The sequence below is a fragment of the Copadichromis virginalis genome, linkage group LG13 (genome assembly GCF_057382275.1).
Source record: "Copadichromis virginalis isolate Kocher_CV1m ecotype Utaka linkage group LG13, C_Virginalis_male_GT1.1, whole genome shotgun sequence".
In the NCBI taxonomy this organism is placed as follows: Eukaryota; Metazoa; Chordata; class Actinopteri; order Cichliformes; family Cichlidae; genus Copadichromis; species Copadichromis virginalis.
This window is the reverse complement of record NC_140630.1, coordinates 11,868,840-11,881,440: the sequence shown is the minus strand read 5'-3', so window position 1 is coordinate 11,881,440 and position 12,601 is coordinate 11,868,840. Positions and strand designations below refer to the sequence as shown.

Below are 12,601 nucleotides of genomic sequence, written 5' to 3'. Positions count from 1 at the left end.
AGAATTCAATCACAAAGTTCGACAATCCTAATGAATGTATTCTTTGATCCTATTCTCTGATGTAGACAGAAATCAGTACATAAGGCAAAAACAGAGTTTGTACAGTTATAATTTTTGAAAGAGTTTGAAAGTCAATATTTGGTATGAGCACCTTTACTCTTCAGCACTGCCATTCTCTTAGACAAGCTTTCTAGTAATTTCTTAAAGTAGTCTTCGGGAATACTTCTCCAGGCTTCTTGAAAGACAATTAAAGCTTTTCTTTGAATGCTGGCTGCTTTTTGCTCCGTTTTCTATCAAGATGATCCCACACTGCTTCAGTAATGTCAAGTTTTGAGCTCTGCCAATCCATGACATGACATGCAGAAAAATAAACCTGTTGCCAAAAAGACATTTTTCAGATGGTATCAGTGGTTTAAAATCAAACCCTTCTTTCTGCATTCCCAGCTCCATCAGTTTTGACAAGATCCCCAACACAACAGGCTGAAATGCAGCCCCACACCATGACAGAGCCTCCATCATATTTTACAGATGCTATAAACACTCATTGTTGCACCTCTCCTCACCTCCTCCAGGTGAGGAGAGGTGAGGTCAGTTCCTTGATCATTAATATGCAAATATTCATGACTACTGATCAACAACCACTGATCTTTTGGGATTTCCTTACCTGGATGATTGAGCTTGCATCAAAATGGTTTTCTCAAATGTTTTAAGGATAGATGTTACTGAGAAATATCTAGTTTTAGCTAATATAGCTCCTTGGGAATCACCTTGTTGGGGCAACCACTTTTTAAAATCAGATTTTGCCATGTGCCATGAGTTCGGCACATTTTATGCTTGAGTGATTCATAGGTCTGTGTTAAGTGGTTTAACAAACAAAACAACATTCTGGTCAGATACAAAGACTGGACTGACAGTGAGTAAAAAAGCAGCCAATATCCAAAGACAAAGATCTTCAGAGAGCCTGGATAACTATTGCCCAAGACCCCTTCAGAAAATTACAAGAAAAGTCTGGCTCCTTGGAAACAAAATAAAGAAATAAGAGGTATCTCAAGAGTTTTGCACAGTACTGTATTTCCAAAGCAGCACAATACAGATAGTTACCAGTAATTAATTCGGTGTTAAATATGGAGGGAGTTGTTTTAATTAAAAATGTACAATCAATTATTTACCATGCATTACTAATATTCACACTAACCTACAGTATTTTCGAATGCAAAGACATTAGGCACAGGAATTTGCCCTGAAGGCCAAAGCTGACTAAGTTTAACAGTCTGAGGCATATAGAGAAGGGCAAATCACCCACAGACAAGATTAGAAAGCCTATTTAGTATTCCTAAAGAGCTGTATTTGTGTAAAACAAAAAAAAATGCCGAAAACATTTTTTTTCCCTTGTACTAGAAGAACTGAGTCCAGTTTTTGTCGTGATCAAAAGCTGGAAACAGATGGAATCGGTTGTTGCTGTTGTGCAACACTTTGGCCTGCTGTATCTCTAAATAAAATACAAACATCTTACAGAATCTTTTAGAGTACAGCTTGTCTCAAGAGTGTGCAAAAAGAGACACCAGCATATAATTTCATCATAAAACGTGGGCCGTTGTTTGTGGACATTTTTGTGTCGAGTCTGGATACACTTAACCCTGTTTACTCATATAGTTGTGGTAGGTACACAGTCATCCACACCCTGTCTCCCCTCCGTCTAAAAAAAGCTTGCGGCGGTTTCGGACAGAAACCATCTGTGACGGAGAACAAGTCTGTCTGCTTCCCTGCAAACCCAAACCCAGTGAACGACGAGCTGAGCAAAGAGGACTGAGGGTCCACTGTCTCTCTCTCTCTCTGCTGGTGTGAAGACACAAAACTGCACAGCATTTCCATCACTGGCCTTTCAAATGTATTTTTGTAACTATATATGTCTGTGGCTTGTTTATTGGCTTGTGTAGCCAAAGAGGAAAGTCGGTTAGCAGCTTGTCAGTGCTGTAAGGCACAAACTTAACTGGGTTTTTCCATGAAGAGGACTGAGACTGCCAGGGAGAAGGAAAATAAAAGAAAGGAAATGTGGGTTCTATGAGAGACTTCTTTCATGAGGCAATGTTGAGCATGAACGCAGAGATATCTGACGGGTAATGTGGGAAAGATAAATGCAGGTGACGACCAGAAAATTGGGGCAGAGAAAACAGCAGCAACTGTAACCCAACGGGTGTGCGTGTTTGTGGTCTTTGGCGAAAACTGACTCCTTTGGAGCGCCTGTGTGACATCTGGCAGAGGCGGTTTTAGCCTGCACAAGCTGAACATGCAGCCAAAGCAACCTTTCATATTGTCAATGAGAGCCTGAAAAAACAATCAATGGCCTTCTTCTTTTTGTTGTGTCGCTGTCAGATGAAATGCTTAACCCCTTCGCTTCCCGCTGACCCACGAACAGCTTCCTTGTTTTGCCATTTTTAGAACAAAAGTTAAGCAAATAAACATCACACGTCTAATTCGAGAACATCTTGTGAAGTTTGTGGCATAAGAGGTGCACGCAGAGAGAGGAGGAGGGCATGACGTGAATAGGCTGGAAGTGGCTTTCTGACCACATACTGAGATTTAAGAAGACAGTGGTAAAGAAAGGAATCCCAACGGATGGCCTCTAAACCCCCGAATGGCTTAGGAAGCAGGGTGAAGTAAGCTCTCTACTGGAGGATGAGGATTTTAAGACCTGGCTCCATTTTTAGGGTTTAAAACTTGGACTGAAGTGATAAAGACAAACAAACAAAGAAAAACTCCTCACAAAGATATGTGAGAGTGGAATCCCTGTTTTCATTACCTCAGAAGCCCCTTCAAACTCCCAACTGAGTGCGAGTCGTTGCAAGGGTCACGCGGTACTATGAAATCCCTGTCACAATGGACCATCAGCAAATCTGCTACTGCACAGACAAGGAATTCCCCTCAATCTGGAGGTGCGTTGAGGGACAGGATTTTGAAACAGTCCATTATGGGATTTACATCCAAATCCAGAAAATTTAAAACTGGCATTAGTCCCAAATTGTGCAACTTGAAGAGTTGCTGCTCACATTCTTCTGTGTGACCATGAAATAAAACAGAAACCATCAGACTTTAATTTGCTGAATTCCCTTAAATCACTTCTTCATATATCACTAACTTGGTATGTATAAGTGTTGATAAAAGCTTATCTAAGCGTATCTGAAAAATGAATCGCTCCTGCACATAAAAATGATCTTTTCCATCAATCACTGAGCTCATTTTTCATTTCAGGATGGACAAACAGGTGTGCACATATATACGAAACTGGAGACAGAGAACAGAAGTTATTTATGTCAGTTTGAGCAGGTTTTAACCTTCCACTGAATGCTGTTAAAATGTATGAATTACATGATGTTAAAACAAAGAAATGCTTCATTTTACAAGGTGTGTTTGTTCTGTACACAGAAATTTTGAGTCCATCCATGTGCAATGAACACACACGGAGAAGGCAGCGGGGAGAAGTCGGGGGGTTAGGTGCCTTACTTAAGAGCACTTGACACGTAGATCTTCTGAGATAGCGGGAACCCACCCACAAATTTCTCACACCACTCTCAGTCACAGTTGCCCTCAAAAAAACAGTTGCGAACAGTTGCGAGTCTGTTCTGCACATGCGGAGGCGGAGGCTGTGTGAGTGTGCATTCTTGTCATTTCTACATTTCTATTATCCTTAAAATTAATTTGTGTTGTAGCAGATTTGTTCTGACGACAGGACAGAGACCAGTTCTCTGGAAAGAGCTGCTGTTATCCCAGGAAATAAAGTGGTACTAAAAAAAGCCCAGAAATATGGAAACTGGAACCAACAAACAATTAATTGCTTTATTCCACAGTTCATAACAAATGGCAAGTGCTTCTCAGGCATAAAAGGTCAACATTTAATACATTGAAATGTTTGCAGTGCATTTCAATCTAGGGTTTTAATCCCAATGTGGTGTAAGGAAGGTGTCAGCAACCTGCAGCTCTGAACCCAGATTCTTAACGTGGCTTTATCTGATTTCATCCTTAAGACTGCTGGCTTACAGGCATGGTTAATATGCAGCTGGAGTTAATTCTAAATTAACTGAAGAAATCCTTCATTTTACAAGGGGTTGGGGGTCTAGGTGCCTTACTTGAGAGAAATTGGCCCTTTATTTTAGACTCTTAACCAGTCTGTTGTAGGGCTAACACACCATTGAGTCTCACACCTACATCCAATTTAGAATCACCACGTAACCTAACATCTAACATCTAACATCCATATCACTGGACTTCTGTAGGAAGCCAGAGTAAGATGCAAACTCTGCAGGGTCCAGGACCTTCTTGCAATGAAGCAGCAGGGCTAACCAGTGCACCACCATGCAGCCCCTAAGCACAAACCAACATTCAAGAATATTAAACAGGAACTAAAATCTCAAAGCATCACGAGTCCCAGGTACCAAGACTTCAAGCCATGAGTTACATTCACGTATCATCATCATCGTTCAGATGAGAATTGCAGAAAGATAGAAAGGTATAATCGGTGACCAACCGAACACAAAGCAAGAACTGCGTGACACACAAACCAACCTAAAAAAACATCCACGTTTTCCCTCACTCATTCTAGAACTGAATCCATCCAAGCACTATCATAAAAAGCCTTCCCACAAAGCTCTATATTGGCTAATAAGAAGCACTAAAAACATGCTCTGTGCATCCCTGATTAAAGCTCCTCCAGCAAGTCTCCTCTGTCCTTCTGATGCAATCTAGGAACTGATTGCATTCAACATGACACACTGAAATTGCTTTACGTGTCACAGGCAAGTAGACAGAGGGAACGAGGAGGCACAAATTAGAGATGACGAAAGCGCTCTGCCTCTATGTCAAAACTATGCAAACAGTGTCTGAATATCTATCTATCTATAAGGTCAGTCAATTGTAAGTGAGCTAAAAGTGTGTTTTCATGTAGAGAAAAGCAGAAACTGCACAGAAAAAACCCCACTTAAAAACATAAAATCCCTGTTTTTATGTGGGCACTAGCTATCTCAATCTGTGATGTCACAACATGTGTTTTTCATAACTGCTTAACAAGGTTAGTGTCTTTGAAATTGTTGAATCCAAAGTCTCCATGCCCAGTTTTACTATGAACTAACCGCACAGACATTCACCGCGACACACACAACAAATATTAAACTGCAGTAAATGTGAGAAATCTCGCGATTCTGCACATGATCTGAACTGCAGCTGAAGTCCATGACTGCATGCGTGTAAACGTATACGTGTTTGCATGCAGCCGCCTGTGTTTTCTTTGAGTATCTACTTACATAACATCATCTGTGAAAACAGCTCAGGAAATCTGAATTCCCCACTGACAGACAGCTGTTACAAGACTTTAGGTCCGGAGTACATTTGGCTATCAGATCATGACCATCTATAGATCTACTCTTCTCCTTGATGTTGTTTGCCACTCTTCTTAATGCCATCAGTTTTCGCCCAGGCCCTGCTTTACATCTTATCAGGAGCTTACAGCCATCCTGTTGGTCTGTCCCCATAAGGGAAAATAATCAAGCAGAGGTAACCAGATGCAAAGGCTTTATTTTTTTAACATTTTGGAGGTCTGTTTTCTGTGGTGTGGTTGCCCATTTGAAACCCAGTACTCAATTGTTCTTGATTTCCCAGTCTTATTTAACCTTGACTGTTTTCATCTCCCTCCACTTCACACACAGGCCATCTGTTGAAACCATAATGGAAACAAAGGCACACTTGAGGCTGTAATTGCTTAAGAAATGTGTTTAGTGAAATTATATTTTCACAGTGGCACAGCACATAATTTCAGACTGTCAGAGTCAGGTGATGAGGCTCTCTACAGTCACTTTAAAAAAAAAATTGCAGTTCTTCAGTTTCACCCTGGATTTCAAAGGATTAGTAATGGAGTCAGATATTTATTTAAACTATGGAAATTTTCTGCATAGTTTATCCAGAACATTAACAATGAATTGCAGTTCATGTTCTGCATGAAAATACAGAGTTTTTTCTGTGCTTGGTCTTAGGAATTCATATAAAAATGTTGTTTTCACTCGCTGGGCCCATGTCCTCATTTTCGGTTTGTCAGCGTCTTAGTAGGTAAAGGTGAATGGCTTGGACATGAATTGAGCTGCGGTTTGGGGAAAGCCTCGAAGGGGAATGGCTCCCGGGCCTGGCAGATCCCCATGTGCCAAAGAGAATTGAAGAAGTTAAAGAATTGAAAAGGGGAGGGAGGGTGGGGCACGTAAATGAGAATGAACAGCTTGTAGAACTGGGGGAACTTATATAGATGAGAACTGGAAGGAGGGTGTTGGAGGCAGCTGCTAAAGTTCATTTTTAATTGTCAAAAAAGTAAAATTAAAATTGCTGGTTACAATAAGCCTGTGTGTGTACGCAATGACTGCAGAGCTCCAGTTAGTTAAAAAACTGGATGCACTTCCAAAAGTATGAGTATTTTCCTCAGTCTCCTGACTAGTCGTGGTGTTGTAGAGCTTTATATTCTACTTCCATCTGAGAATAGTTTGAAGCATCTACAAGGATGTCCAAACAGAGTGGAAGTGTGTAGGATGTGTGGGCAGGATTGGTAGAAAAGTAAAGGGACACCTTTGTGGTCAGGCTTTATTCTACGTGGCCATCCTTCCACCTTTCCCAACCTCTCGGTCCTTACCAACTATATCCAGCATAGAGACAGTTACAACCGTGGGCCTAAAGAACCGTATCGCTGGTTGCTTTCTTTCAAAATTTTATGTCATAATCACTGATCACATGAGTGCTCCTTGATGGCAAGAAGAGTCTGGATGGTCAGAGGAGTCATCAAAAAAGCAAAGCTATACAACGGCGCAGTATAAAGTGATAAAAACAGATTTATTCTGTTTTATGGAGAAAAAAAAAACAAGACTTTGGTGATATTGTTCAAGGTTCAAGGTTCTTTATTTGTCACATACATAGTTATACAAGTATAACACACAGGTAGAGGAAGAACATTATATATATATATATATATATATATATATATATATATATATATATATATATATCACTGACCCTTTTTGAAATAAGTTTAAACTTGAAATTTTATTTATGATAAAATAAATGATAAATGATTATTAAAAAAATTACAGAGTTTTGGGCACAAGCTTTTCAACTTTTGAACGGCGGCATTTAAGAAAGACAGCCACTAGCTTAAAGAGAGGTAGAAGGACACTGTAACAGCTTGTTTCACACTGAGGATGAACTGTAGGCTGGCCTTTATTTGCTCGTTAAGCTGACACCAGATCCCTCAGCTGCGTGTGGACCACATGGCAGTGTGACACTTGATGATTAAGTGTGAGGCATCTGCCACATGCATGGCCAAACAGTGACTGTGAGACGTGTCATGGGCACCATCATCAATGCATCTCAAACAGAGATGTGGGAAAGGTTCAGTTCTACAGTTTTTCATTTATTATTAATAGATAATGAACAAAGGAAGCATGTTTATCATATATTATATTGTGTTTGTTTACATGACACCTCTACTCTCTTTTAGCCTCAAGTTGCACTGCTGAGACTTTGACCACAAGTGGCATGACATCATCACACAGACGATCATGCAACAGACCCCGACATCTGTCAACAATATCATTATTTGGAGGCGGAGTTAGCATTTTGCAAAAGCATTGTTTGATAAAGGTGTGATATGCTTTTAAATGTTTAAGGAGGATTTAAGATCTCAGTAAATCAGAGATAAAAGACTAAATGATGCCTCAAGGATTTTAATTTTTTCCAAAAGGTTTTTTAAAAAAAACTGAATATGAAACAAACAAAAACAAACAAACAACGCACCAGTATCTAGAATCTAACAACATTCATTTTTGTAAAGAAAATAAAGATAAACATTCTCTTTTTATACTGACCTTGGATTTATCTATTGTTTAGGATGTTTTAATAGACGGACTTATAGACATTACCCAAAGGAGGTGAAAGTCTTTTACCTGCCAGCTCCCAGCTAAAAAACTATGTCATGTCTGATTGCACTGACGTGAGAACACTCCAAGTAATGGGGCACAGAATTCCTACCTTGCAGATATGCTGCCTCCAGCATGCTCACTCTAAACCAGGGAATACACGCAAGAGTGAGAATACTACTGATGCAGCTAGTCTCCTGCTGTGTGCTACATATGAGGAAGGACGAAAAAGGACACTGACTCTTCAAACATATTTAAACAGCTACAGACTGGAGAACACTCTTTATATGATGTAAAGATACCAAAACACAGGAAAGCCTGCTTTGCCCTCTTATGCATGCAACCTTGTCGCACTGGTGTGCAATGAGCTTGTGGTTGTCTTGCAGTCTAGCCTGGTTGCAAAATGTTTTCAGAATTAAGGAAACCATAAACCTCAAAAGACGTATACTGTGTGCTGTATGCGTGTATCACAAAATGGCATGCATATATCAGTCTGCAGATTTAGATATGTTGGGCAACAACATTATTCACATGACTTGAATGTTTTTTGAGTAGACCCAAGTCATCTAGTAAGTCATACATTTCTATCAATAGCCTCAGAATTGTTTCTCTTTCTTCTAAATCTTAAACTTAGTATTTCCCAGATCTTAGTTGACAAAAACCAAACTGACCTCAGTTTGCTCAACTAAACTCAACAAACTTCTGTGTTTGTGTAAAATATGCCTTATTCGACTTCTGAAAACAAACCTGAGATTATTTACTGATGAAACTTAATCAGACCACATTCCTGGGTATTTTCTGCAGAAATACGCTCAGGTTATTTGTAATCTCAGACTTCTTTATTTTTAGTGACTGTAGAAGCCTTCTCAGTTTAGTTCAGACACCCTCCTTTTGTCCCTTTTGTTTCTATAGTAAGTTAATCATAATATCCATCATGGAAGTCTGTATACATACTAACAGCTTTGTGAAGTTGTAGTTACATGTTAACCAGTACTTAACTAGTGATACACTGTTATCAATGCAGATGTTTAAAATAACTAGCTGACTGCAGTTTCACTTTTTCTGTTTCTTGCTTTTGTTTTTGTTGGTATTTACTTTGTGATAATGAACTAAATAAACCTTCTTTAGATGAGCACAACTAATTGTTTAAAGTCTTTCAGCACTTAATCATGCTTATTTTGAACATTTCACAAAGACAAAACTGCCCTAAAACATTTCAACAAACAACTGCTCTTGCTAATGGTAAAACAACACTGCAGAAAGCAGTGTCACCTGAGTATGTTAGCACACAAACTAGCACTACTTACAGTAGACTGTAAGTGAGATGCACAAGGTCAGCAACAATACTGAGGTTTTGGGTGTTTAAATGATCCACGGGTTCAAAGTGCGCAAAGAAAATATGCCCCACACCCTTACACTACAGGCACTAGCCTGAACCTTTGTTACATGCCAAGATGGATCCATACTTTCATGTTGCTTACACTAAATTCTGACTCAGCCGAATGTCGCAGCAGAAACTGGGACTCATTAGATCAACATCCTATTGTCTAATTTGTCTAATCTGTTTCAGAGATGCTCTTCTGCAGATCAGCAGCTTCTACAATACTCAGACCAACAACCATGCTACATTCACAGTCACTTAAATCCCCATTCTTGCTCATTCAGCAGATCATCTTGACCATGTCTACATGCCTAAATGCATTAAGTTGAACAAGTGTCCCTAACAAAATGACCATAAAGTGTACATTAAACAATAAGTAGACATCTGAAGCGGTTTGTGCCACCAAAGATGAAGAAAGGTTTGGAGGTAACCAAAGACACTGGGATCCTCCTCTGGGCCATGTCAAAGCAGGACAGGATTTCCTTTCCTTTGCATTTATTTCAACTGTTGTTTTCATGAAACTGTGAAGGACATTTCCTTCTATTTCACCAGTTAAATACATAAACAGATTGGTTTGTCTCTACAAAATAAAGTCAGTTGTGTTTAAGACCTTGATTCAGTTTTGGTTAGTCCACTGCATCATGTTACCCTGCTGCACACTCACACTACGTGCTGTTCCACCCCCGTCTGATTTTCAGATTGGACTTTCTAATTATAGCTGCATAATTGTCTCAGGGCATAACGTCCTGGTAGGAGATCAAAAAGAGAGAGCTGCAGAAAAGGACAGTAAACTGGGCTCAGTTAATAAGGTGCTGAAGGCCGGTTACAGAGCTAGTAGGGAGTTCAGCATCTTGCTCAAACTCACAATGATCCTCGGCTTCTGCAGTCTGTAATCTAATCACTTCTATCTATGTGCCTCTGTTACAAGAACAAGAGAAAACAATCAGGATGTCACATAGTTTTATTGTTTTCCTAATGAATAGGAAACTTAACAGATTTTGCAAACAAAGGCCCATTAACTAGTAAAGTGCTACTCACTGGGGTGTTGCTAAAGTGGGGACATGGGGTGGGGGTGGTTTCTTTTCCCCCTGGAATTTGATTGACATCCCCTCCCAGTTTCCCCCAGAATTGTTTTATCAAATCAGTGCAAGTGGGAAAAACTACAGGAGGGACGAGGAGGTCTGGATCCAGTGATCGGGTTCACTGCTTAAAGTACCACTCCCTAAACTCCATTACATTTCAGATGTCAGCCTAAAACTCTGTTCTACAACTGAGCAGAACAAAACATGCTTACAGTTGCAACCAGACTGCACTTTGTTGAATCTTGGCTGCTATGTTCTTATAGGTCAGCTGCATCTCCGAATGCATGGCTAAATTATGGAAACCGGTAATGTTTTTAAACCTCCGAAGGAGGAGGAGCAGGAATAGCTGACACCCGATGATGTTTTAGTGATGTTTATGGTTTTGTATGGTTTGGGGTTTTTAATAATCAGCATATAGGAAATGTAGTTCTCCTTTAATTGGCAAGTCTATAAAATAACTGAACATTAGGAGCGGCATGAGTTCACAAAGCTCTGCGGTCATCTTGCCTTTATCTTTTGTCAAGTTCAAATCCAAATATTTTCAGTTTCAGTGAGATAAGACTGAGAACAAATTCTTCTAATGATCAACTACATTTTTGATGACTGTTTTCGAACTGAGAACATCAGCTCCAGTGAGGATGTAACCTGCTCCTCTTTACATGCACAGCTGTGTTCACTGCAGGAGAAAACCAACAGACCATATTATCACTGAGAGAATAGCAGCTTTCTCAAAGCCACAGGAGCGCTGATATGCAAGCAGCTTTAAAGGTGCAACACACTCCACCAACATTATAGCAAGCACACAGAGGACAGGGAGAGAGAGAGTCTGAAATGGTGTGTGAGCACTGAAAACACCAGCCAAATGTTCACATGATACAGTAGTGTTTTTAGATCAGTGGGGTCTATTCTCGGAGCTCTTTCATGTTATCTCCTGCTGCATAGAGTGTGTGTGTGAGTATTTGAAAGGAGGGATCTCCATTCTCACACTGCCACCTGCTGTGGCACCTCAACTCAAACCGTGCACAAGTCTCAACCTCTGGCCTGCACCAACGTTGAGTCCAAACGAGTCATCTTTCAACTTCCTCTGCAGCTATCACAACAAAAACGCGGGGTTTGTGTGGACTGTTCCACAGCTATTCCGCCTCACATCAAAATTCGAGTACAGCTCTCTGCCCTCAGTCACGCGTCATCTGGCGCACTTTCAGCACCATGCGCAGCATTTGACCTTGTCACCGGTTCTGCTGGAGTTTCACCAGCTCGTCCCAAACAGACAGGAACACAGACTTACCTAATGCAACCAGCCTGCGATAACCTCACATTCGAGCAGCACGGAGCTTTATGGGGAACAGCGTTGACGCGTTCATTCGTCTGTTTTCTCTCGTCTCATTCAGCCGCGAAATTAGACCCTGTTCGTGCAGCTGGCACACATAGATGGGCTACTGACTGCAGGGTGGGGGTGGCAGGCGAAAGGGATTTCTGTGACTGGTCTAGATTTCGTCAAATAGCGGGCCAGGGTTTTTACAAATAAGCCACCAGATTATAATCCTTTTAAAACTACAACCAGAGCTTGATACTGGGTCAGAGAGAGAGAGGACACAGTTATCTAAGTATTCGTCCATGCATTTTGTCACCACAGTCTGTCTCACACTGTTGTGGACCAGCAGCCACCTACTCTTAACCATAAGAGTCTCATAAGAGTGTTAATTTATGCACTATTAATTGTATGCATCCTCCCAGGTCCCATGTATATCTTCTACATATACTGCAGCTGTCTGTGTTTAAAAGTAAACATGGCTCAAATCGTTGTAAAGACTTGGAAACAAATTAGATACACTATCAGTGAATATTTCGCAGGCATGTTCTGGATGAACATTTCGTGACTTTTTCATCGGGGAGTGCTGATAAGAAAATGCAACCCATATGGCATTATTTTCATTAAAAACACGGAGAGGTATTTATTGTTACAGAGTAGATGTTGCGAATCTGTAAGAAGTGAGAAATGTTTTAAGTAAATATTTTTTCAAAAAATAGCTTAAACCTGATATTTATGAGCGAAGTCCGGCGCAGAGATACGATTTCCCTTTCGGGATTAACTTGGTGATCGAGAAAGGAGGGTGTAATTTGAGAAATGTTTGCTTGAATTAGTGATGGTATATTCTGAAACTCACCAATAAATTAGAAGGAAATCATATTTATGG

At 40.3% G+C, this 12,601-nt stretch overlaps 1 protein-coding gene across 2 annotated transcripts in view; it reads right to left on the bottom strand.

Annotated features, from left to right (window-relative positions):
- Positions 1–11,835, bottom strand: part of LOC146695289 (equilibrative nucleoside transporter 1-like) — a 41,296-nt gene extending 29,461 nt beyond the window's left edge. For both annotated transcript variants that reach the window (XM_085477312.1, XM_085477313.1), the window contains exon 1: positions 11,692–11,835. The gene's annotated coding sequence lies outside the window, so the exon portion shown is untranslated. The remainder of the gene's footprint in view (positions 1–11,691) is intronic.
- Between the last annotated feature and the right edge of the window lie 766 nt (positions 11,836–12,601).